Below are 20,934 nucleotides of genomic sequence, written 5' to 3'. Positions count from 1 at the left end.
AAGTTGATGTGCATGAGCAATACAATGGTATTGTGGTGTCTATTATAGCCAGATGTAAAGGTAACCTAAGAATGTGATCAGCATTGCTATTGACTGCTTGTGGACTCATGCAATTTCTGCAAACGGTCCTGCCCAGTGTCTATCTCTGACACCACAGCTGCCAAAAATAAAAACAACTTTCTTTGATGTCCATGACTTTTTAAGGTCAGTGGGCCCAATTATCCTCTCTCCCCTTTTTGTAGCTTGGAGCCCTGTAAACTGAGGATATATCTACACTGCAATTAAATACCTGCAGCGGATCCATGACAGCTGACTTTGGCTCATGGGGTTCAGGCTAAGGGGCTGTTTAAATGTAGTGTAAACCTTCCGATTTTGGCTGCAGCCTGATCTCTGGGATACTCCCATCTCCCAGGATCCTAGAGCCCAGGCACTAGCCCGACTCCAAATGTTTACACTGCAATTAAACAGTTCCTTAGCCCAAGCCAGCTGGCCCAGGCCAGCCGTGGGTTTTTAATTGCAGGATAGACATACCCAGAAAGGCCAGCCTGGGTAATGAGTAATCTCTTACACCTATGTGAAAATAATCCGTAGTATTTTGAATCAAGCAATTGGTGATTCATAACAGATTTGATTCTTTTCAAAATAAATTTCACAGCAGCCCCGGGGAACAACTTCTATTAAGATATTTTTCATTATGTAAATAGTTTGATGTTTGGAAAAATAGCAGGGTTGCTAACACTTGTTCTGGTGAAGTAAAATGTGTATTACTTTGCTTAACCAAGTGACTGTAAAATGGTGTATAAGCAGCCCTTCGTATTCATTCAAAATGAAATGTCAATGTTTCATAATTCATGACAGTATGCTGGGATGTATTTTTAATAATATGCTGCAGGTTCAGTTAAGATCAGATGCAAAATCAGTCTCTCTGTCCCTTCTTGGACCTTTTGGAAGCCTTTTTTCCTCTCACTTGTTTTTATTTTTTAGTTACATTAGCTGAATAATCATTAACTATAATTTCAACGTAAATTCCTGAGTAGATAAAAAAATAAGATCATATATCCCTACAGTGGTTTATTTAGATCTTCATTTATTTGATCATCTCTGCAGGAAGATGATGAGATTTCCCTTGATGTTTTTTTAGAAAATGGCACATGGGGAGCAAGAAGCTATTTCCTCACTGGTGTCTGTAGAATATGACAACATGATAAATCAGACATGAGAACAATGTTGTTTTGTTTTCAACAAAAATTCTAAAGATGATTCTGTTTTAGGATCAATTGGACCTAGTGGACTGAGATGGGCTTGGAGTCAGGAGACCTAGGTTCAGTTGCTGAGTGACACAACACACTTTAACCACTCTGGGCCTAATTCTTCTCTCACGGCAGTGTAAATCAGGGGTAATTCCACTGAAGTTGATGAAGTTACACCCTGGTAGAACTGGTGTGAGAGGATAGCCTTAGTTACCCCATATGCAAACTGTTTCCCTCGTTTGAGAAAGTAATCTACAAATGAACAAATGCCACATCCATACAAAGTGCTATTGCTAATCAACAGAATTCCCTCCCTACTGGTGATAGTTCAGAGAAGAACAGCAAAAATCATTACAGGGCTGGAAAGACTGATTAATCAGGAAAACCTAAATTAACTACTAATACTCATTAGCATTGATCTACTGTAACACTCAGTAAATACAGAGAGAGAGGGAGGTTTGGCAGAACTAGATTTTTAATTTTTTTAAAAATAATTTTGACAGATAATATTAATGTTTATTTTTAAGCATTTCTTCTATTTTTAGCAAATAAAATTTTCACAGTTGCAGGAAATTATGGGGTTCTTACAATTATTTAACGACAGTAGACATTGACATTCAAATTGTTAAAACTCAAATTGTCACATGTCAAAATAAATATCCTTAAATCAAACTCCAATAAATTTTCAAGCAGCATTGTTCTTACTTTTCTTATCTGTAAATTTCATTTATTATCAATGGAAATATTTTTTTCATCGGTTTGTGCACGAATGGTGAAATCAATGCTTACCAACATTTATTGATACAAATTCTAATAGCCAAACTATATACATCAGCTTGGAAGGTAAGTGACAACTAAGAGGGATCTATAACAAAAATAAGTCTGTAAATATCTGAAGGGTGCATAATCAAAGGATAGAATTAAGAAAATAGAAATGTAGGCCAAATATTGGATAGGGGAAAAGGGAATAGATAAAGAACCTGTCCTGACAGTGAAATCCGTAACATTGTGGAATAGTTTCCACCACAGAAGAGGCATGGAAGCCTATTCCAGGAGGCATTTAAAAGGAGACTAAACAAATGACTGTGTAATATTGTAACAAATTTAGTGCATTACTGTTCAGAACTCCATGGCAGTAGTGGGAACAGTACTCCAATCTTCCTATTTCAAAAACACAGCCTCCCTCCCTTTGAGCTAAAGGTATGAGCAGTATAAGAACTTTGACACACAGTTCTGATTCTGTCCAGTAGAGGGCAGAGGTGTACAAATACACTAGTCAGATCATTACAACAATTTGTGGGGAACAATATTGCAATGGCTTGGAACATAATCTAATACGTCTTATCTTAATATTTTAATTTATAGTTAGAGGAATTTAAATTTGTTTTTATTTATGTTTTTATAAAGTTACCATTCACTCACAGAGGCAGTTCAAAAATTATTTAAAAAAAAAAAAACCCAAACACCCAGCCAACCCCTAAAAAAGATAACTTAAAAGATAGTATAAAATTATCTGCAAGTTCTGTTGGAAACGAAGCTCTATTTTTACACTTGGACTGGGGAGATCTGGGTTCCAGGTTCTGCCACAGACTTCCTGCATGACCTTGGCTAAATCAGTTTATCTGCCAATACCATCTGTAATATACCATATTTTCCCTCCCACTCTGTTTGTCTTGACTATGCAGAGCACAAGCTCTTAGGAACAGGACTATTCCTTACTTTGTGTTTGTACAGTACCTAGTACAATGGGGCCCTGATCTTGCTTGTGGCTTCTTGAGACTACCATAACACAAATATTAATAATCTTTTAGTAATAGTAATAAATTACATTGGATGACCCTTTATGAGAAAAACAAACATGTGATTAATAAAATGACTTGTATAGTAGTTTTGTTTTAGTAAAAGGTAATATTTCCCATGTACTTCTACCATGGGGCATTCACACTTTTATCTGTAGTTGGTAAGTTTTTTAACAATTAGAGTTTGTTGTTTTGTTTTGTTTTGTCAACTAAAGTCTGGCCCTCCTGTTTTGTGATTATTGGCCTGGACAGTGTGATTAAGGCAGTGATTAGTGTGATTAGGTCCTCAAGGAATCCATTTTAAAGCACTTGGAAGAGAGGAAGGTGATCAGGAACAGTCAACATGGATTCACCAAGGGAAAGTCATACCTGATCAACCTGATTGCTTTCTATGAAGAGATGGCTGGCTCTGTGGATGTGGGGAAAGTGGTGGACGTGATATACCTTGACTTTAGCAAAGCTTTTGATACTGTCTCTCACAGTATTCTTATCAGCAAGTTAAGGAAGTATGGGTTGGATGAATGGACTATAAAATGGATAGAGAACTGGCTAGAGCATAGGGCTCAACGAGTAGTGATCAATGGCTCCATGTCTAGCTGGCAGCCGGTCACAAGTGGAGTGCCCCAGGGGTCGGTCCTGGGGCCGGTTTTGTTCAACATCTTCATCAATGATCTGGAGGATGGGGTAGATTGCACCCTCAGCAAGTTTGCAGATGACACTAAGCTGGGGGGAGTGGTAGATACCCCGGAAGATAGGGATAGGATATGATACAGAAGGACCTAAACAAACTGGAGGATTGGGCCAAAAGAAATCTGATGAGGTTCAACAAGGACAAGTGTAGAGTCCTGCACTTAGGACGGAAGAATCCCATGCACAGCTACAGGGACCGACAAGCTAGGCAGCAGTTCTGCAGAAAAGGACCTGGGGGTAACAGTTGATAAGAAGCTGGATCTGAGTCAGCAGTGTGCCCTGGTTGCCAAGAAGGCTAATAGCATATTGGGCTGCATTAGTAGTAGCATTGCCAGCAGATCACAGGAAGTGATCATTCCCCTCTATTCGGCATTGGTGAGGCCGCATTTGGAGTATTGTGTCCAGTTTTGGGCCCCCCACTACAACAAGGATGTGGAGAAGTTAGAAAGAGTCCAGCGGAGGGCAACAAAAATGATTAGGGGCTGTAGCACAAGACTTATGAGGAGAGGCTGAAGGAACTAGGCTTGTTCAGTCTACAGAAGAGAAGAATGAGGGAGGATTTGATAGCAGCCTTTAACTACCTGAAAGGGGGTTCCAAGGAGGATGGAGCTAGGCTGTTCTCAGTGGTGGCAGATGACAGAACAAGGAGCAATGGTCTCAAGTTGCAGGGGGGTCTAGGTTGGGCATTAGGAAAAAGTTTTTCACTAGGTGAAGCACTGGAATGGGTTACCTAGGGAGGTGGTGGAATCTCCATCTTTAGAGGTTTTTAAGCTGCGGCTTGACAAAACCCTCGCTGGGATTATTTAGCTGAGGTTAGTCCTGCTCTGAGCAGGGGGTTGGACTAGATGACTTCCTGAGGTCCCTTCCAACTCTATGATTCTATGATTAATGTGAGTTGCTGGATTTTTTTCCACCTTCACACTAATTTACAGTAGGAGACTGACCAATGCATGCTGAGTGTTTTATGAGATCAGTGGAGGGAGCAATGTTGACAGTAGTTTTCATAGGGAACTTTTCACCTGTCCTCTGGTTGGGAGTCATGTTTAGCAATTGTGACCAGCAGTAAAGGGATGGGCAGGAAAAAAGCGAAAGAGCAGCAGACTAGAAAATAAACTAAATTAGAACTTCAAAGCACTTGCAGGGGTGAGGATAGCCAGTTTAAAATGATAACTGTCTCATTCAGATGTAGTATCTGAGACATCAGTGATTGTACAAGCAAGGAACTGGACTCCATCTATAAAGAGAAATAAACTGATTTAGAGATGATGTATCTTCTGGTAACACCCCACCAAAACAGATATAAACGGAACATCACCACCAACACAAATGGGAAGTATTACAGAAAATGTTCTCAATGGGATAGGACAAGAGGGGTTCCTTGGGCAGATTTACCCTTAGCACAGCAAAGCTGCTATAATGGCAACAACATAAATGTGCCTATTGTGAAACAAGTAATAAGTACCCTAGTACATAAAAATCTACCCAGTGCTAACAAATGAAGAGTTTCTCAACCCAGATAACTACAGAGGCATAATCCAGTCTTGTATCTCCTTCTTTCAACAGCACTAACCTCCCAACCAATGGAGTGAAAGAATTTGAAATGCTCAAGATGCTAGATTTGGCATAATACCAATATAGGAATCACTGAGAAGAAATCAACTCTTTAGACTGCCGCAGATCCCTGTGCAGAATTACCACACAAGCAGGCTGCCCTCACTACAGTGAAGTACATGAGTACAAACTAGACAGAAAAACTGGAAGCACCATTCAAACCCAGATGGAAACCAATGGGACAAAGAGATATAGACATCTACTCCAACGTGTGAAATACAAGACAGTATGAGAAAGATATTTCCTGCAATTATCAAGCAAGATAAAATATTTTTCATAGGGAAGGGGGGAAAAAAGGAAAAGCTGCCTAGCTCCAAGAGGAGGAAAAGAGATAAAAGAGGAAGGATGGCCCAGAAGTTAAGCTAGTAGCCTAATACCTGGGCTAAGGAAATTCAATTCCCTGCTCCCCCTCCAGCACCCTTCCTGTGTGGCCTTAGGTGAATCATGTAAGGAGGAATTTTTAAAAATGCCTAAGTGAGTTAGGTACTTTAGATGCTTTTGAAAGGCTCACCGTTAGTCTCAGTTCCTCATCTCTAAAATGGGGATAATAGCATGTCCCTACCTCACAAGGTCTTGGCAGGATGGACAGCTGAAATATTCTGAAATAGTCAGCTACTCCAGCAATAAGGGCCCTGGGGAGTGAAGTGATCACACACAACCACCTGCCAGGGGACAAACAGTCAGGACCAATGGCCACGGGATAAAAGCAGAAGCACACTGGGAAGCCCTGTCCTGGCATTTGTATCTATCTCTGGGAGAGCTCCGGCTTTCACCAGGCGCTGTGCAGCTCGCCCTGCCCCTGAGGTACGATTGCACTGAGCGGTAGGTGCGAGAGGACCCAGGGTGGGAGGGAAGGTAGCAGCGAGGGATGGGCGAGAACTCCTGAGGTCTGGGTCTGCGCTGACGAGGAGGAGGCAGGAGCCTGAGAGGATCGCGGGGGGCGAGCGGGGAGTGTCGCTAATGGGACAGAGAGGCTGCAGGGAGGCTGTGGAGGGAGTGAGCGCGTGCGTCTCTCCGTCTGAGCGGCAGGGATGAGCGCACACAGAGGCTGAGCCTGCCCGCTCCTTTCCCGGAGAGCAGGCAGCAGTGGGGTGAGTGTGGGGCTGCCTCTCTGCTGGGAACGGGAAGAGTGAGAGGCTAGAGCGTGGAGGGGGGGACGATGGGGCGGGGGGAGAAGAGGCGGGTACACAGGAGCGGGCTCTCCTCCCGGTAGGCTGAGCTGTGAGCAGAGCGGCCCCCTGCGCTCACAGCCCCCAAGGCAGAGTCCGGAGCTGCGTGCCGAGCGCGGCGCGCCTCCAGCCGTCTCTTCCCGGCCCCAGTCCCGGGCGGGCTGCGCGCTGCAGCGGGAGGGCGCAGCGGGGCTGGCTCCCGGAGACCATGCAGCGGAGGCAGAGGGGGAAGCCCCGGAGCTGATGCAGGTGGAGGGAAGGGTGCGTCACCTTTTCTGCGGGGGCGGGCCGGGCCCTTTGTAGAGCCGGCTGGGCAGGGAGGGTCGGGGAGACGCGCGTGGAAACTTTCCGCCTTGCGAACTTGCCTGCCCGGCGTGCACAGCCCGAGCTGCCGCTGGCGCGGGAGGCACAGGCGGCGGCAGCAGCAGCAGCAGCAGCAGCAGCTCCGCAGCCCGGTGCACGCTTCGAGGGGCTCCGCGCGACAGGGAAGTTTGCGTTTGCAAGTTGCAAAAACTTACCGGGCATGGGAAGCTGTTCGTGCTCCGCAAAGCAGGAGGGAAAGGACCCTGCAAATCGCCGACCCCAGCCCCTCGGCTGTGCTCGGTCTTTTTCTCTAGTGCAGTGGCTCGCCGGGTGAGCTGCGTTTGTGCACGGGGGGGGGGGAAGCAAGTGGGTCCCTCTCGGCAGCGGAAGCCGGCGGCTCGCGGCCGTTCTCGTGCTTTGCACCAGATGTAAACCCATGGAGCGGAGCGTGCACGGAGGGGGACGTGCAGCTTGTGCGGTCCGGCTGGCGGTGTCTGTGACGGGCCCAGCCGATCGCGGTGTCTGGGGGAGGCTTGCTGCAGTTTGGGGGATATTGCACCTAAGGAAAGGGGTCCCCGCTGCAGGGGGGTTGGCGTTTCCCACTCCCGGCCCCTGGTCGCGGCGTGACTTGCTGCCGGGCGGCGGTTTGCAGGGCGCTGAGGGGCTTTCCCCGGGAGGTGGCGCGCGACGCGGCTGCTGCCGCCGCCCGGCCGCTGCGAGCGAGACTCGCCCCCTGCTGCGGGGCTGGCACCGCGGAGCGGTCTCTGCTCGGTGGGGGTCGCGCCGGGGAAGTGCGTGCAGTGGGCAGTGCTGGGTCGGGGGAGGGGCGGCCGTCTTCCAGTCATTGCTCCTCGTCGTGCCCTGGGGGCCGATCGCTGTCGTGGGCATTTCTGCACGTTTGAAAGAAGTTTGGGTTTTTTGCAGGAAGGTTTGTTCTTTTGCTTTGTGTGTGTGTGTGTGTGTGTTTTTGGAGGGGGGATGTGCAATAACCACTCACCTCTCCCTTGGCTGCTGCCTGGGATCTCAAGGTCCCGGGCGCAGGAGACAGACCAGGCTTTTGCTGCTGCAGTTAATGATTAGTTCAGCCTCTGTGGGGTTGCAGGAGGGTTGCTGTGGCCTCGGCCCGTTTCCATTCCCGGTGCATTGGTTTGCAAATGAGACTCTCAATTTCCATTTGCTAACATCAAGCAACTAAAACAACTGCCAGATGACCGTATTTCCAGTTGCTGCTTGTGGTGGGGGGTGGGATCAAAACCTGCCCTGGTTTGGGAACTGGTAAATGCGGTTTTCCCATCTCTCTGATGAAGAGACCATCATCGAACCTCTTCTGCCACTTTTTGAACCCTGCTGGATTATTTACAGGAGCGAGCAAACAAACGAACAGCTCCCGCAGTCGCTAAAGAAACATACCGTTGTGTGTCTTGTGTTTTGTTCCTGGTGGCTTCGTGCCCTTGCTTTGTTGTTTGAAGGACCAAGTTTTGACGATATTTCTAAGTCCCGGAGCCAATTCAAATAAATGAAAGTAAGTGGGACACACAGGAAAGCAAAATAGGGCACTCAGATACAGCCAACTGAGTAGCCAGCTTACCTGGTTAAAAAGAAAATGCTTCAGGAAATGAGTGCTTTCCCTCTGTTCTCCTTGTCTTTCCCTTTGCATTGCTTCTGAGACGAGCATCATTTTTTCTCAGTGTTTGTCAAAGATCTAACTAATCTAACTCTGTCCAGTAGAAAATGTATTCTCCACCTGCATAGACATTTAACTTCCTTTAGTGTTTAGTAGAGGCTTTACTTTATGAGTGAATGATCAGGCTCCTGGCAGAGGAAATAGAAGCTGAGAAAGGGAGAGAGCTCTGAGAATTAGAGAGGAGAAATTCTGCACTGTTCACTAACCACTGAGGGAGTGCCCCTGTTTTCACTGATCGGTTAGTTCTGAATTGAAGCGGTTGAATAGGGGGTGGTATAAACGTTAGCTGGGAAACCAGGACACCATAAAACAGCGTGGGTTCATCCCTCGCTGCCTTTTTTTTTGCTGACAAAGGTAGAGTTTATCCTTTAAGTTACTCTTGTTTCCTTGAAGAAAATACAATGGTGGCAATAGGAAAAGAACAAATGATCCCTTCAGTGTTCCCAGGATGCTGATGTGAAAGAGTTAATAGAAATGTGCTGTTATCCTTGTGCCCAAATTAGAACCAAATGGTCCAGAAATCGGTGACTTAGCTCTGCTTATTTTTTTCTGGTGCCTATGCATCTAGTGTGGCTGCAAATAATGAATAGGTTGCCTTGACTGTACTGTACTTGCCTTCAGATGTCAAGTTTTTTTACAAGGGCAAGAGATTTGCTTTCCAATGAAAAGTTTTATTTTTTGGAATCTTAATGTCTATATAGTACACCTGTTAACTAGCAATAAATGGAGGAGGGTGCCCATTGACCTGTATGTTACATTGCTGTTTTACTACTGTGATGGATGGCAGTATAAAACACTGGGGTCTTTTAGTGCAGTCCTTGATTCTGACATAAGTGCATTCTATTTTATCAAGTTATGTTATCATTGTTGCCATTATCAAGTACTGCAGTGTGACCCGATGTAACCTAGTTGATGGATTATGTCAAATACAATTAAGTGAGCAATTATAACTGAATAACTGAGTAGAGTGTCTAGCCATTACTTGCTGGTAGGATTTAGTAACTCTTATTGCATTACGAATGTAAATATGTTTGGAGTTCTCAAATGTTTCTGACACGTGCAAACGGTACAAATGTTGCTCAGATTAATAGTTTTCTTTTATACATATGAGAAAAACTTGTGGGCTAGGGTAGGATTTGTTATCCCCTGCGGTCCCAATACAGGATATAGAATACCTTTCACCTCTTGGATGCAAGTTTGAATGAAGCACAGGTCACTAGTGAGCAAAAGTTGGGATTTTTGGGGCGGTTTTTTTTAGCCATTGTGTGACTCTTTGATTGCTTATGTGAAGGGTTTCCTTCGTAACTTGTCTCTAGTTCACATCACAAAAGCTGCTTTGCACCATTAGCATCCTGATTGTTTTGGCTGGAAGGCCAAGGACAAAATGGGCAGGGAGACAGAACTAGTAGGCCAGTGGCGAAATCTTGTTTCTGCTGAAGTCAATGGGAGCTTTGCCGCAAGCTGCAGGGGGACCAAGGTCTAGAAGTAGTGCCTGCTAGTCTGGGAGGCACATTGGTATGTCGTGTGGAGAAGCTCTCACTGCTGCCACCCATGCTGTCTGTTCAATGGCTTAACAGAAGAGTTAAGGAAGACAAGGTGGGTTTGGTAATATCTTTTATTGGACCAACTTCTGTTGGGGTGAGTGACAAGCTTTCATGCTTCTTCAGGTCTGGGAAAGGTACTCAGAACATCACAGCTAAATACAAGGTGGAAGGGATTGTTTAATGTAAATAGTTAACAAATATTTCAAGGGATCATTCAAGGTGAAGTGACCCATTAATACTTCTCCAGTCAGGGAAAGAACGGGGGAAAAAAGGTGGGTAAGGAGGGGGTTAAGTAGAGATTGTTGTAATAAGCCATAAATCCAGTGTGTCTGATCAGTCAGAAGCAAGCTCCCCACATGCCAGGTTACAGCAGCTCAAAACGGCACCAGACCCTGCCAGAACAACAGCAAAACTGCAGACATATCTCTATTGCTGTGATGATCAACACCCCCACAACACACCTACACATGCCTATCACAACATATGGTGTACCTCATCCAGGACGCTAAATGCCTCAATAACAACCATGTGGGTGAAACCAGACAATTACTATGCTCTCAAAAGAACTCACGCAGGAGAAGAAGACAAACCTATCACCTGTGGGTAAACACTTTTCACAAAGCCATCACTCTGTATCTGACCTCTCTGTCCTCATCCTCAAAGGAAACCTCTGCACAATACCTTCAAAAGACAAGTTTGGGAGCTTAAATTCATACTTTTGCTAGATACTAAATCCACTGTCTCTTCAGTCCATTGTTTTTATGGCTCATTACAGCAATCTATGAACCACTTAAATCCCTCCCCCAACTTTTTTTCCTTTCTCCCCCACTACAGATGTTGATGGGCCACATCACCTTCAATAGTCCCTTGTAATATGTGTCAACTACCTGTGCTAAACCATCTGTTCCACCTTGTATTTAGCTGTGACACTGAGGCGTGGTCTACAGTAGTCTGTTTTGTGGACAAAAGTCAGCTGTTTTTCCACAAAAAGGTGCTGGTGTACACACTGCAATTACACCCCTCCACCCCCTACCAACAAAACTGCCCTGTTTTATTGACAAAGTAAAACCACCTCCATGAAAGGTGTAGGGCTCATGTTGGCTTACTTAGGGCAACGCAGTGTCAATGTAGACACTGCATCCCCCTTATATCTGCTGTGGGGCTGTCATTCTTGTCAATTTCACAGCTTTGCTGGAGCAATGAAATTGTCAAGAAAGCCCCACTGAGAGCTGAGCAGCTGGTCTCTGCTCCAAGAAGCCTGGGCGCCTAGAGAGAAACCCAGGCACCTGGATCCCGCTCCCGGCTGCGAGCGGGGCAAGAACCCCGGGCGCTTTCCTACCCTCTCCCGCAGCAAGCCTAGTCAATTTAAAGCCATGAAATTGACATGGCTGCCTGGTTGGACTCCCAGCTGGAAAGCTGCTCAACTGTGAAATTGACAAGGCTGCTGGCTCCTGGGGGGGTGGGGTGAAAAGCCAGGCAGCTGGACCCCACTCCCCAGGGGCGAGAAGCCGTGGGCAGCTTCCCCCTGGGAACAGGAGGGGGAAGCCCTGGGCAGCTTTCCCGGCTCGGGGGAAGAGGGGGCAGCCGCCTGGAGCATATGGAGCTCAGAAACCAGGGTCTCAGCTCCCACACTTCCCTTCTTAGGTTGGTGGAAGATCTCCTGGTGAGGACGCACGCCATGGACCCAAGGAGGGTATGGTGGACGTCAGCCACCGCAGTAATTACTGCGACATTTAAGTAAGGTCAACATATGTTAGGTCTGGTCTACACTCCCATCAACTTACTTATGTTGCCTTACTGTGGTGTCTCCATTGCGCTGCGTCCATGGGAGGCGCCATCCAGTTGACACAGCCTTACTCTTTTCGGAGGGATGGATTTATTGCATTGGCTGGAGAACACTTCTGGGATCAATTGAGTGGGTCTTCACTGCCTGCTCAGTTGATCCCGCTGCATCGATCCATGCAGCCCAGAGGTATTTTTCTAGTGTAGCCTGAGTACATTTCCCTCCCAGACCAGAAGAAGAGCTGTCTAAGCTTGTCTTTCTCACCAACAGAAACTGGTCCAGTAAAAGATATTACCTCACCCACCTTGTCTTTCTAATATCCTGGAACCAACACTGCTACAACAATGCTGCATAGAAGATTTAAGTTTCTTGGGCTGTCCACTCAGTGCTTTCCACAAGCACAGCTCCAGGTTGGGACTGTATTATAGAGTTGGGTTAAAGTTATCTTTTCAGTTGGAACATGGGGTTTCAGTAGTTTTTATAATATTCAGTGGAATGGAGGAGAATTTGAGAGAGTAGAACAAAAATTTTGATGGGACATTGGGTGTAAATGAGCCTGACAAAGTTATCTTTAGTGGAACTATTTTTACAAAAGTGGATAATAAAGGAAACATATACTTTTTTTGTTTGTTTTTAATTCCAGTCTAGAGAGTTTTTCATTTAGGTTTAAACAATTTTTGTGCAGTGCGTTCAAACCAGATAATGCTTTGTTGTGCTCATGCACAAGAATCAAGAGGTGAAATTGAACACAAAGATGGGTGTGCTTTTTTGGAATTCAATCAGCATTCCTTCTGGAAAAGTAAATTTCTTTCTTTTAAAAAAATTCTTTGAGTAGGGTTATGGAAATTAAGCTTTAATAAAAATAAAGATATTTGTTTAAAAAATACAGTTTATACCATTAGTGTCTTAGATGTATTTGTGAAAAAGAATGTGACTAAAACAGAACGATCTTGATTCTCCTTTCACTTAGGCCAGTGGAAGGGCCTGGTCTTGCTCTATTATAGTCAATGGAAATGTTGTCATTAATTTAAATAGGAGCAGGAACAGACCCTAAATTCAGTATTGGTCTGTTAAAATCAGTGTGTTGCACCAGTGTAAAATAGGTTTGAGACTGTTCATACTGTTGTTATGCAAAAGACAATATAGCAGTGCTGTGCACGGAAAGAGACTGACAAGATCCAATATTCTGCTTATTTTCCCTGGACTGCACTGACTCCCAGTTCATTTGTCAGTGCAATGCAGGGAGCTGATTCTGATCTCTAAAGCTCGTTGTGGTTTGAGTTATGTGATTCCTAAAGACTATTTCTCTCCTTGTGTTCTAGTTCTAACCTCTTTGCTGACATCAGCTGGCACACTCCAGCCCACAGTCTTAGATCTTGTAGCCAGAGGCAGGCTGCTTACAGTGGGGCTGTCCAACGACATTGCCTGAGCCCTATTTTTGTTGACTTTCCAGGCAAGCTGCAAAGCTTATTTATTCACTGTGGGTGAAATCCTGGTCTTATTGAAAGCAATGAAGAGAGGGGGAATAGAACCTATGTCTGTCATATTCAAATGTGCTCTAATTACTGGGCTAAACCAGTAATCAGGTGCATACTCCTCCAGTCGGAGTTTGAGTGGGACCTGTTCAGATAGGTGTGCTCAGAGGCTGCTTACAGCATATGGCTCCACATGCAACCTAGGCGGCTGAACGTGCCACTTTCTTTGGTTCATGAATCACTCTGGGGCTTAGCTAGGATAGGCATCCAGGTGCCTAGAGGGAGGCAGCAGAGTGCATGCTAAGGGAAGGGAATTTTTAATTGAAATACTTAGTTGCCGAGGGCATTTAGATGCCTACAGGATTCAGCAGGAGTCAAACCTGCGAGTTAGGCACCGAAACCCCTTTGTGGATCTCACTGTAGGTGGCTCTTCTGACCTGAAATTCCCTTCCAGCTTCAATTGACTGGCTGGATTTCTTTGGGCTGTAAAAGGGATATAGGATTCTTTATGGATTTAGTGCCTGATCCTTAAATGTATTGGATTCAACGGGGTGGGTTTTTCAAAAATCCTCAGAATTGGCCTAATTCTTCCATTAAAGTCAAGGGGAGTTTTACCTTTGACTACAATGAGAGAACAGTTAGGCCGACGCTGTGGGCTTCTGCAAATCCCTTCGCATGTGTTCCCAGGAAAATTACACAGCACTTTTGATTTCAGTCCTGAATAGCATTTGGGCTGGAGAGAGTGAAGGATGGGGAGAGGAATTAATTTTCATGATTTTCCTGCAGTGCTGGTGAGAAACGGTTTGTTTTCCACCAACTCTGAACATGCATAATGCAACTTGCTGATACTTGTATTCTACCATCCAGCTGTAGATCGCATTTTGTGTCCCATTCCCCCGCCAGACTTGAAAAATTATTCGAGCTGTTGGTTGAAGTATAGTTAGAAAAGGTAGCTGTGAGTTTAATTGTAGCTCCAGGACTTGACTAAATCAAATTACAAACAATCTGATAAAAATTATAGCCACTTGAATGTTGTTAAAGGTTAAAAGTGAGCCCTCACAATAGGAGCTATTAGTGTTTCACATTTTGAAGTAAAGGAGGTTATTAATACTCCTAAATAACATTGAACATACATTTTGCCTTATAACCACCTGAGCACCGTTTAGGTAATGCAGATTAAATTTAGTGGCACGTGCATTTAATGACGGTATAAATGTCCATTTTGCCATCAGATATGTTGCACTGGATTTTTAAGCATTAAACATTATGATGTCTCACGTGCATTATGGCATCTAGAGAGTCTTAAAATAGAATATCTATGTTCTGTCATAGGGTGAAACATTCTGTTGACTGTTCAGATTTAAATGTTGAGTTAATAATTTTGATGTTTGCATGGTTATTTTTAAGGCTGGGGTTTGGAATTTTTTGCTTTGTTTCCTTTAAGTGGCGATTAAATAACGGCAGTTCATGCTGTTATTGGTTGAGTTATGTGGAGTCATGTAATCTGTGAATCATATGGCATGATTCCATGCAGACTTGTAGGGTTGTCAGCTGCTATTTCTTTGGAATGACCTATCATTATAGATTTATTTATTTTTTTGCTGCAGTGAAATGCATACTAGGGATAGGCTGACAGTAAATATGGATCCAAAGCAGAGAGATTGTGTGTACTTCTTCTTTTCCATAGGTTTGTTGCAGTATTTTGTAGTAATGGGCCAAAGGCTAGAGTTTACAACTGGGATCTTCAGAGGAGCCTAACTCCCTTGGGCACCTTGAAAATCTCAACCTGCTTCTTTGTACCTTCAATGTTTTGGGTAATCTGTGTCACTTTCTGTACTCATTGTCCCTGAAACTTTAGGGCATGCCAAAGTTATCTGTACTGTAGTGGCCACAGATCAAAATCTTCCCTCACTTCTAGCAGGTAGGAAGTTTCTCTAGTGAATAAGGAGGGGAAGCAACACCAACTTCTGCAAAAATATTTTAAGCTGAAGGTTTTTCATTCAAGCCCTGGATGGGAATAGAGACGTAAAATGTCGGTTAACAAAACAACCCTTTAAACGATTAAAATTATATCGTTTAAACATCTGAGGGGTATCCTGCTGCACCTCAGCCCAGCCACTGTATAGGGCCCTGGCCCTGGCCCCTCCAATTGTCCCAGGACAGGCCCTCCAGAGTTGGGGTGCTGCCTCCTCTGGGGCCTGCCACCCCCCAGCCTGACGGAGGGGGCAATAAGGCATCTCAGCGCCCTGCCCAGCCCCTGAGCCCATCCCCCTCCTCTGTGCTCCTGGTCCTGCCCCAGGGCTGGGGACACCCCCCATGCCCACCCAACCCCCAAGACTCTTCACCTGGGTGCATCTCAGCCACTGCCGCTGGCTCACTGCTGCTCAAGCTGGTGCCGCTGCTGTCGCCAGACCTGTAAGCCACCGCCAGGCTCTCCTCTGCACACGCGTGAGTGTGTGTCCCAGCCCCTGCCATTGTCATTCCCTGCAACATCCCATCCCCACTCATCCCCCACCTGCACAGCAACCCCCTCCCGTGCAGCGAACGGTTAACACAATTTGTAAACAGGAAGACTAGCACTTGCCAGTTAACCATTTGCTATTTTGTATTCCTAGATGGGAACAGAAAGGAAAATGCCCTTATTTTTTTTTTGCCAGCAATCAGAGGTTTTGGGGAAGGCTTCAGTTTTATCAGACACCTTACTAGCTAGAGGCTGGGATGAAAGATGGTGCGTTCTGGTAAGAATCCCATTGCCTTCACCGCTTCAGGGTTAGGGATGGCTGGGCTGTTCACCAGGGCTTATCTGTTCCTGCACCTCACTGGACAGTGGGGCCTCCCTGTCCTCCACTGTTGACATGCAGGTTTAGTCCCCATTTAGGGAATGTTTCTTTTTGCTGACCTTTCAGTTTTGTTTTGTTTTTTAAACTTACAGCTGCTACAGAATCCTGCTGTTCCTTTCATTTGCTCTGATGTGCTTACAATTTGTGCAGTTGTACGAGTTGCCTTTTAAAACTGGAGAGCATTTTTAAAATCTTGCCATTGAGCTTCAACGTTTTAACGACGCACCCTCCAAATTGTTACTGCGCTTTGGTTCAGATTTGTGCTACTTGCCATTTTTTTACGGCCTTTCTTAGGCCTTGTCTACTCTTCAAAGATAAGCTGACCTATGTTAGTTGCGTTAATTACTGCAGTGGCTGATGTCTGTTGGAGGCCCAGTCCGCACTGCCCTCCTAGGGTTGGTGGTGCATGTCCTCACCAGGAGCACTTCCACCCACCTAAGAGGGGCAGCGTGGGGAGCTGAGAGACCGTCAGCTCCTGCTGGGATCCTAGCTACCCCACAGGGTCCCAGATTCCTGACGAGCTGCCCACCTGTCCCCTCCCCCTTCCCCGACAGGAGCCTGGGAAGCCACCCGGGGCTTCTCCGCAACCCTCCGGGAGCCAGGGGAAGCTGGGCTCTAGTTGCCCAGCTTTGGAAATTGACAAGAGTGACAGCCAACAGCAGATGTAAGGAATACGGCGTCTGCACTGACACTCCCTCGCCCTAGCTACGCCGACATAAGCCCTACACCTCTCGTTGAGGTGGTTTTATTCTGTCGGCATCACAGGGGAGTTACATCAGTGGGAGGAACATTTCAGTGTGTACACCTTCACTGTATTGTCGACAAAACTCTGTAGTGTAGACCAGCCCTTAGACTTGACCTTATTTCCCTTGTACCGTCTGTCTGCAGTTTCTGACTACTTGGTGCTGCTCCTGTTTTGGTGGAGGTCTTTAGCCTGTGTTGTTTGCACAGCAGAATATTGCAGAACATAGTTGAAGACTCTTTCAGGATAGTTTCATCTGATTACTGAGAAGCACTTTGATATTTGTAATTAGTGCTACATGTATGTGCTCTGTGCCACTGGGAACTACTTGCCCAGCCAAGCCACAGGGTCAGGAAGAACTGGGAAGGATACTGTTTAAGAGACTTTGTAATTAATTGGTTCCCGCAGGCTGAGGCAAGCTTCCTTGCTGGTGTACCTTTGTGCCTGGAGAAAGAGACCGTTCAGGTTCCCTGTACATTAGGCTGAGGCTCAGAAATGTACTGCACAATGGTTCTTGTGCTTTTAAGCAGGAGGGTGCAGTATTTGGTTGGTTTTTTTCTCCTCCTCACCCCCAACCATTTTCTTTTCCCTACGGCTATCGCATGGGTCACACTTGGACACAGCTGCCTTCCTATGGACACAGAGCAAGGTCTGAAATGATTGTTAAATATCTATAAAATATCAGTTGACTTGCTACTGACTCCAGGCATGGATTGGAAGGGTAGGAGGTGGAGTGGAAATACGGAGGGATAGCAGTTCAGGAGGGATACAGATTGTTTATAGGGTGCTGCCTCGTCTTGGAATTGCAGGAGGAAGGCTGGAGGAGTGCAGACAACTGGCAATGGCAAATTATATTGGATGCGATGATGAATACCTACAGAGGGGCATAGAAGGGAGCTGGGTGCGGGACAGTAAGAGGGACAGCAATAGTAGAGACTCTTATCCATGATAAGCTTAAAATTTTGTAGATTTAAAGCTTATCCACATTGAAAACTTTAGGTGGTTAAAGTAACATAAGTAAAACTGTTTGGAGTATTAGCTGGGCTAGTTTAAAACACGCTTTGTTTTCTTTTTCATTAATTGTATTCGCAAGCAGAAAACGTGTGTGTGTGTGTGTGTGTGTGTGTGTGAGAGAGAGAGAGAGAGAGAGAGATCTGGGAAGCAGTATGGTCTAATGAGTTGGGAATCCTGCTTAGAGTATTCCTCGGATTTCTAGTTCTGGTGGTGACTTGGGCATGTCATGTAACTTCTCTCTGCCTCAGTTATTTTATCTGCAAAATGGGGATCCTACGGCTTACCAATTTTCTTTATTTAAAGCACTTTGGAATCTACACAAGAAAAGTGCTGTACGTGTTCATTGCGATTAGCAGACTGACTATTTAAAAGTGCTTTTCATATAAACCCAGATATGATTTCACTTGCACTAACTGACATTTGAAAGTCCAGTTGGAAATGTGCTTCAATAGGTTAAACATTAATTTGGAAGATAACTGTTTCAGTCACTTCTGAGATATCTTTGCTTTTATTATTTCTCCAGTTTCTAAATATGTTTCTTACTCAGAGTGTTTTTAAAACAAATCTAGCATTCCATCATTCCTGCAGACATAGCTGATCATTCACAGTCTGCTTGAACTGCACACGCTGCACAGAGTTAGTCTTTCTCATGTACTAGGCTGCTTTGATTCTGCATGAAAAGGATAACTGGCAAGAAAATGATTTAGAAACATCCTGTAATAATCTCTTGTGCATGTACTCTTCCCCTCTCCCCCCTTGTGGCTTTTTATCCTTGCACAGGCTTGTGTGTATTTGGTCTATGAATGAGAATTATGCTGGAGGAGAACAGTACGCCAATATGGAAGACACATATCCCACATATATTGAAAAGTAATTTGTTTCCTCATTGCTAGATGCTAACGAAGAGTTCGCCTTTCTGGGAGCATGCTTACATTCTTACTCATTTGAGTAGCCTTACTGACTTAATTGGAACAACTCATATGAATAATGTTTGCAGAATCAGATCTTTATTAGAAACAATATAGGGCATAATCCATTAAAGTGCTCTGTGTGTGGAATGGGAGCTCTGTGTGCAGAGCATTTGTAGGAGTGGGTTCATAAATATTATGGCAATATACTTATATGAAGTAAGTAAAGCTGTGCTTAAGTGATCTTAAAGTTTTTAAAGTCACTGATAATACAATCTCAGGTCTACAGGGTGAATTTTATGGCAGCATTTTGCTTGTTGTACTGAGTGCATAGATATATTTATTGCTGAAAGTTAAAAGTTTGCTGAAAGTTAATAGAATGATTTAGAACTTATTCTCATTTCAGTTAACTGATGTAAATCTAGAGTAGGTCCTTTGAAATTAGTGGAGTTACGTTAGATTTACTGCAGCGTAACTGAGATTAGAATCTGGTTCTCTGAGTTTTAGACAAAAGAAAATGTGAACGTTTTTTCATGTGTTAGTTTCCCTGCCAAAAGAAACTAGCTGACTTAATCTTTGTACTTATCAGGTTGTTTGAGTTTCACAGCAAAATATTTAGCAGTAACAATAGCAAATATTTTAAAACATTAGTCTGAATTTTAATTTAGGGCCTCATTCTGCTCTTGATTATGCAGCTCGTAGTGAAGACAATAGGAATTACAATACGCAGGTACATCTCATGATAGTTTAACCCTGTCTATAGTACTGTGCAGCGGGAGAGCTAGCAAAACATCCTTCTAAAGCAAGACTGCTTGTGGCCTGGCATTTGATCAAGTATTCTTATTAAAACCTTATTAAAATAAGAACCTGTAACCAAAGAAAAAACAAAATATTCAAGAGTCTCTTCCATGTATCTGTTAGGATCATTGCCATGTTATTTCTTTATAAAGTGAAAATGTTGAACTAATTTTGGATGCTGTTGCTAGGACAGATTTGTTTTGTAGTGGTCTTCTTTCTTTTATTTCCTACATCCAGGTCTTAGGGTATATGTCTACATTAGAGATGGAGGTATAACTTCCAGCTCAAGTAGCTGGAACTAGCTAGAACTAGTACCTGCACTAGCTCTGAGGACCTAGCGTGCTAAAAATAGAAGCGTGGTAGCAGGAGGGACTGTCTGCCCTGAGTAGGATCCCATCTGTCTGCGACCTTAGGCCTTTACTTGGATCGGCTAGCCGGTCCTGCACTTGTGCCCTCATGGCTACACTTTATTTTAGTGGCTATGTCCCTGGAGCTGGGAATTATGCCTTCCAGCAGTAGTGTGGACATGCCTTTCGAATTAATAGAGGGGTGAGCCTCCTGGCTTCAGTTCATTGAGAGCCAAATGAAATTAAAGCAAGGAACTGGAGAAAAGCATAATACATGTTGAAAGTAATCAACTAGCTTGTTTTTATTTTTAAAATGCCTTTTACAAACTTGCTTCCTTGTAGGAGCCCTTGTCAAGGTCTCAGCAAAATTTTCAGGGCTATTCATTGACTAGGTTCTGCAGCTGATAACTCTTCAAGGGGACAGTAGAGCAGATCTTGGATCAGAAGCAAATATCACCAGGAACAACTCCGGATTCCTTTTGTCATCTTTCCAAGCAGCTAGATGGGGCAAGCTTCCTCAGTGGGTTGCTCTACCTTTGGATCAACGAGTGATGGAAATTATTGGCAATGTCTGCTGGCAGTCCACATCCATAAAATTCTGTCAATACCCAAATTCTAAAAAGAAACCAACAACAACCCCTTCCTTCCCCTTCCCCCCGGTCATTGTCCTCATTTACTAGTTATTGGGGTCCTGGAGCCAATCTCCAAATCAAAGGATCTCCAAGGAACCTATTCCATCTTCTGTGTTTCCAGTTGCTCTGGAGTAATCCTCCTTCTGAGGAATGTGAACAAATGGGTCAAGAGATCCAAGTTGGAGATGGAAACCTTGAAATTCACACCAGCAACTATGTGGTGGGAGTAGATTCCCGGCTTCATTTGAATTTGAAGAGGCCTCACTACACACCCTGAACAGGCCTCCCCGCAAATGATTCCCTAGCTTCTCTTATGGGCAGAAGTTACTGATGCAGGGCTCTATC

At 44.6% G+C, this 20,934-nt stretch overlaps 1 protein-coding gene across 11 annotated transcripts in view; it reads left to right on the top strand.

The window, feature by feature from the left end:
• Positions 1-7,726: 7,726 nt before the first annotated feature.
• FAT3 (FAT atypical cadherin 3) overlaps positions 7,727-20,934 on the top strand; it is a 532,268-nt gene continuing 519,060 nt past the window's right edge. For all 11 annotated transcript variants that reach the window (XR_010923752.1, XM_067568394.1, XM_067568392.1 and 8 more), the window contains exon 1: positions 7,727-7,750. The gene's annotated coding sequence lies outside the window, so the exon portion shown is untranslated. The remainder of the gene's footprint in view (positions 7,751-20,934) is intronic.

The sequence above is a fragment of the Emydura macquarii genome, unplaced genomic scaffold (assembly GCF_026122565.2).
Source record: "Emydura macquarii macquarii isolate MOO-44397 ecotype Brisbane River unplaced genomic scaffold, CSIRO-AGI_Emac_v2 contig_318, whole genome shotgun sequence".
Classification (NCBI taxonomy): Eukaryota; Metazoa; Chordata; order Testudines; family Chelidae; genus Emydura; species Emydura macquarii.
This window is presented reverse-complemented; position numbering and strand designations above follow the sequence as displayed.